This window comes from Neovison vison, chromosome 4 (assembly GCF_020171115.1).
Source record: "Neovison vison isolate M4711 chromosome 4, ASM_NN_V1, whole genome shotgun sequence".
In the NCBI taxonomy this organism is placed as follows: Eukaryota; Metazoa; Chordata; class Mammalia; order Carnivora; family Mustelidae; genus Neogale; species Neogale vison.
The window spans coordinates 85,698,553-85,704,416 of NC_058094.1; the positions used below are offsets into that span (position 1 = coordinate 85,698,553).

The following is a 5,864-nucleotide window of genomic DNA, read 5'->3' on the forward strand; positions in this document are numbered from 1 at the left end:
GCTTCCTCCTCTCTCTCTGCCTGCCTCTCTGCCTACTTGTGATGTCTCTCTCTGTCAAATAAATAAATAAAATCTTTAAAAAAAAAAAAAAAAGACCCTTTGCTTGAGGAAAATGTTTGGTCCTGAAGTTTCAGCTATGGGAGGGGACAGCATTTCTTATGTCTAAGCCAGTTTGGGAAATGTTACCTTGTCACTTGCTAATAAAGTCATCTTAAATAATACTATTTGCAAATCCAAGGAAAAGACGTGATTTAAACTGAATGGCTATTTAAAGTCTGTATTCACCTGGGGTTCTATATCTATATAAAACCTACACTAGACCAAATGTTTAGCAGGCAGCTCATCCCTAACCTATCCCAAAATGAATGCTTGCTAGTCTTTGTAAACCTCCTCTTCTCAGATTCTTCCTCATCTCAGAAACTGGCAACTCCTTTCTCCTAGGTGCTCAGACAAAAACCCATGGGGCTATCCATGACTCCTCTCTACCTTTTATACCTCTGACATTTACCCCATTCTCAACAGAGCAGCTTGAGGGATCCCATTAAAAACATGAATCACTAAGTGCAGTATTTCCAGACGGATGCCAAAATGGAAAAGAAACATTATTGGAATAACTGGTGAGATTTGGATAAAAGCTATAGTTTAGTTGATCATATGGTATCAATACTAATTTAGTTTTAAAAAATACACCCCATGTTTAAGTAATATGTTAACATTAGGGGAAGTTGGATGAAAAACTTATAGGAACTCTCTATACTTTCTTGCTAATTCTTTGAAATCTAAAACTAACCCAAGATAAAAGTTTTAAAAATTTTTGAAATATTTAATAAATTAAAAGTGTTACATAATGACATTTCTCTGTACAGAATTCTCCCATTTTATGCAGATATGTAGGTATGCATTTACCTCATTTTATGCAGATTCAATAGCCAAAACCTTACAACCATCCACAATGCCTCCCATCATGTGTCCTTTGGGTGCTTTTTCTGACTTCACCTTTCACTAATCACCCTATACACACCCTATACACATGTTGTTCTAGACACACCTTATCAACACACCAATCATGTTCTTGTCTCAGTGCCTTTGTACTGGACATCCCAAGTGTCACAGCTTCTATAGGTCTTCACTTCAATGTCACCTTCTCAGTCTTCTGCCCAGTGTAAAATAGAAGCAATCCACCTCCAATACTCCTTTCTCCCTATGTTCCATTTTCCTTCATAGCATGTACCATTAATTAATATACTAAATGTTTTCTTATTTATTGTAATCATTGTCTGTGTCGACAACTAGAACGTCAACTCTAGGAAACAAACAGTTTTGTTTGTCTTGCTCACTATTATTTCAGAATCTAGAATGGTGCCTGGCACTTAGAAGCCTTATTTGATGAATGAATGAATGAATGAATGAATGAATATTCCTGTGTAATATTTTGTTAACTAAAACTTATTATTACAATCCTGTCATATAAGTACCAGTGCTACACAAAACATATGTCTAGAAATTCTAAGAAAGGGGAACATCATCTAACTGTAGTCCAATAAATAAACTCCATGCAGGAATTAATGTAAATATCTCTAATGAAACTTCAGTTTTTGGTTTCCCGTGGAGCTTGGAAGTTACCACTCTGTTCTAAAAATAAGTAAAAAACTAAACAGACTAAACAACCAGCAACTATTCTTGGATCCATAGGGAGGCAAGGACATGGGCTAGACTACTACTCCCAAGATTGGACAGACAGACAAATACAGAGTCACAGTTTACCAGAAGAGTCTCAGGAGCAGAAATCACTGTGGAAACCAATGCCTGAGTAGGAAAACCTGAACTGTATTTGACAAATTTCTAGAGACTGGATGAAGACAAGTCTGACAGTTAAAGAATCCAGGAGGTCTCAGTCATATGTGAGGTAGGGAGAGCACAATATTGTAGGATTTACCTCCAGGAGCACAGCCAATGTTCCCACAGTAAATATCAGAGAAATATTTCCTTGTGCATCTAGTAGTGGGAGGGGAAAACTAATTATTTTGAAATACTCCAGATTACTCTTTTTAGCAAGGCTTGACTTTGGGAAGAACTAGTTAACCAAAACCTAACCTGCTGGATTATCATCAGAATCTAATTGACCTGGAGAAAGGGAAATAGCAAATTCAGCCCTCTTGAGTCATCCTGTCCCATCAAAGGGGTGGGGTGGGGAAACAAAATACAGAACATGGATGAAGAAATAAAGCTGTTCTAGTTTACAGATGACATGATCATGTATATAGAAAGTCTGAAAGAAAAAAAAATAAAACAAAACAAAAACCTTCCTGAAACTAACAAGTGATTATAGTAATGTTGCAAGATACAAGGTTAATATACAAAATCCAAATACATCCTTATACATGAGCAAAGAACAAGTGGAATTTGAAATTTAAAACACAATACCATTTACATTAGGTTCTAAAAATTAAATAATTATGTATAATTCTTAAAATGTGTAAAAGCTCTATATGAAAAAAACTATAAAACTGATAAATCAAAGAAGAACTAAGCAAATGGTGAGATAGTCCATGTTTATAGAGAGGAAGACTTAATATTCTCTAGATATCAATATTTGCCAACTTGATCTATAGATTCAAGGTAATTGCAATAAAAATCCCAACTTATTTTGTGGATATTGATAAGCTGATTCTAAAGTTTATATGGAGAGGCAATGACCTAAAATAGCCAACACAATATTGAAGAAGAAGAACAAAGTTGGAGGTCTGATATTACCCAGCTTTAAGAGTTACTGCAAATCTATAGTAATCAAGACAGTGTGCTTTTAGAAAAACAAATTAAAAAGCAAGTAGATCAATGGAATAGAATAGAAAGCCCAGAAGTAGACCCACATAAACATAATCAGTTGATCTTTGACAAGGAGCAAAGGCAATACAACATAGCAAAAATGGCCTCTTCAACAAATGGTGCGTTGCTGCACATGTACATGTACAAGCGGACATCTACATACCAAAAAAAAAAAAAGACTCTAGACACAGACAATAAATTCACTAAAATTAAAAACTTCTGCTCTGCAAAAGATAATGTCAAGAGAATGAAAGTATAAGTCACAGACTGGGGGACATTTGCAAAAGACATGTCTGATACAAGACTGTTATCCAAAGAACCCTTAAAACTCAACAATAACAAAAGAAACAACTTCATTAAAAACTGAGCCAAAGTTCTTAACAGATCCCTCACCAAACAAGCTATACATATGGCAAATGAGCATATGAAATGGTATTCAACATCATATGTCATTAGGGAAGTGTAAATTAAAACCAATAATGAGATAAAATTAGATATCTATCAGAATGGTCAAAATCCAAAACACTGGCAACAATAAATGCTGGAGGGGGTGTGAAGCAAGAGGGACTCACTTTCATTGCTGACAGAAGTGCAAAATGATATAGCTACTATAGAAGCCTGTTTGGTAGTTTCTTTATCTTTATCTTTTTTTTTTTAAACTAATTTTTTTTTCCATTTAAAAAAGTATTTAGAACACATAAAACAAGGCAACATGTATTCTTTCTTCTCATCTTCTGGGGCGGGGTCTGTTGGCGGCTCCTCCACCGTGGCACTGTTGCTCTCCGAGCCAGTGTTACTATCACTGGTCCCTTCCTCAGCCATACTGTCCCACCCCCTCCTGCCCGCTCTCCTTGTCCTCAGGAGTAGATGTGCCTTCTTCACCATTCTGTTGGCTTTCTGTCGCTTCTTCAAGGTGTGTCTCCTCTGTCTCCATTGGGATGCTCTCGTCGTCCTTCTCTTCCGTCTTACTCGCAGCTTGCTCTTCCTCAGGAACCATGCTGCTCTGACTGCGTTCAGCTTGCTCTGCTGCCTCTTTCTCTCTTTCCTCCTGCCTTTTCCGAGCCTGCTCCTCTGCCTGTGCAATTTCGGCAGCAATTTTTTCCATATCCACTTATACTTTTAAACCACACAACCTTTTAAGTTCATTGTTAAATGAATCTGTGCTTTCCAGGAATTTTCTCTTCTTTTCCTGGTGTCACTCCTCTATTTGAAGAAGTTCAGCTTCTAGTTTTCGTTGATGAACCATTAAGGACTGGACCTGTCGTTTGAGGACCTGCATTCTAGCTGTTGTGACAACTGACCGAACATCTGGCATTACACTCTCACTGAGGATTTCACTGATGAGGTGGTGGTTTCTCTGAAAACAGGCGGTGGCTGTATGCTTCATTGAAAAGCCATCATCATAATCGTCTGGATTATCAGCAGGCTGGATGCTCATGTACGGCTCTCCTTTCTCCATGCAAGAATGTCTCTGTCGACTTTCTTCCTCTAAAGCAGCTTCTGCACGACTTTTTGCATTTATGTAAGCAAGGTATGCGGGGGAATTATGATAGGCTTTCATAGATTCATTGTACTCTATCTTTTCTGCTTTGTATTCATTTAAATATTCTTGTTTGTCTTCATCAGTGAGATTTCACCACATGCCACCAATAATCTTGCCAATCTCCCACAACTTTAGGTTCAGGGTTGGAAGCTTTTACTTGGTCCCAGACCTTTCTGCTGTCCCAGACCTTTCTGCTGTACCTCATGTAGGGCATCAGTGGCTTATCCGGTCGCTTTGGGGGCTTTGGAATTGTAATACCAGAGGATGCCATGACCTGGCTGTTGGTGCCCTGGTTCCCTCGGGCCTGTAGATATTGTAGGCGAGATGACTGTATGGATTGTATCTCACAAACCCTGGTGTGCTGGGCATTTGTGTTTCAGGAGCTGGGGTGGGAGGTGGGGCATCAGATGGTCTTTTTGATATTTTGGAAGATTAAGTTCTCAGTTCCTTAAGAATGAATCTGAGACACCGCGGGCAGAAAAAGGGCCCGCAGCTCCGACCTCATTTCCCTTTGTCCCCTGTTTGGTAGTTTCTTAAAACCTAAACACACTCTAACTATATGATACAGCAATTACTCCTTGGTGTGACACTCCATTTTTCCCAGAAGAGGGTCCTTGTTGAAAGTTAACCAGGAGCTGGCTGGCTACACCAGAGGGAATGTGAGCTTCATAAAAGAAAATTTCGACCTTCAGTTGAAACAACAACTTGTATTCGGTTCAGTTTTCTCAGCGTCTTTCTGGGGTGGGATGTTGGTGCCCACTGATGATAAACCATCAAGTATTGTGGACAGGTTTTACCTCAGAGGACCGTCCAGTGTGCTTGTGTTCAGGACACACAGTGTTGGGCCACAAAGTGAAGGCAGCTATCTGGGTGGAGAGGAATACTGGGCCAGCGGCCTGCATGTGTACACTCCACTGCATTTCCTGCCAGGCCAGGCCAAGGCAGCTTCGGGGAACTCTTCAGAACACCCTTCTTCCTCAATGCAGAGAACCTCCACAACCTCAACTATGGGGAGGACCCCAAGGCTCATATCCAGAAGCTGGCTACTCAGCTGGTATCTGCTCGTTTTACGGTGCCAGTATCATCCTCGGGCTTGGCAACATCATCCAGCTGTAACTGAATTACTGTGTCCCCATAAGTGTGCAGAAAGGTGACAGGATATGTGATGGTGTCCATTTTGGAGCTGGGATCAGGTTCCAGTAGCTGACACGTGTGCTGGAGGCTACACACTTTCTCACCAAGGAAACACGACCATGCTGTTCTTTGCAGTCCTCTTGGGAAACCACATAAAAAAAATTTTAAAGGCAAAAATAAAATAAAATAATATTTATCACTTTTCACTTTATCATTTCACTTTATCACTTTATCACTTATCATTTTACATTTATCATTTACTCTGATAATGTTTCCACTGCAAGTATTCAGCTATGGAATTGAAAATAACTTGCTTACAGTGGCTATGGTTTGGAAACACCAATTACTGGATTGCCTCATA

General features: G+C 39.3%; 2 pseudogenes; one reads left to right on the forward strand and one right to left on the reverse strand.

Moving 5' to 3' along the window:
- Nucleotides 1–3,578: 3,578 nt before the first annotated feature.
- Nucleotides 3,579–4,861, reverse strand: LOC122903973 (annotated as a pseudogene).
- A 104-nt stretch (nt 4,862–4,965) lies between these two features.
- Nucleotides 4,966–5,572, forward strand: LOC122905365 (annotated as a pseudogene).
- The last annotated feature ends 292 nt before the right edge of the window (nt 5,573–5,864 follow it).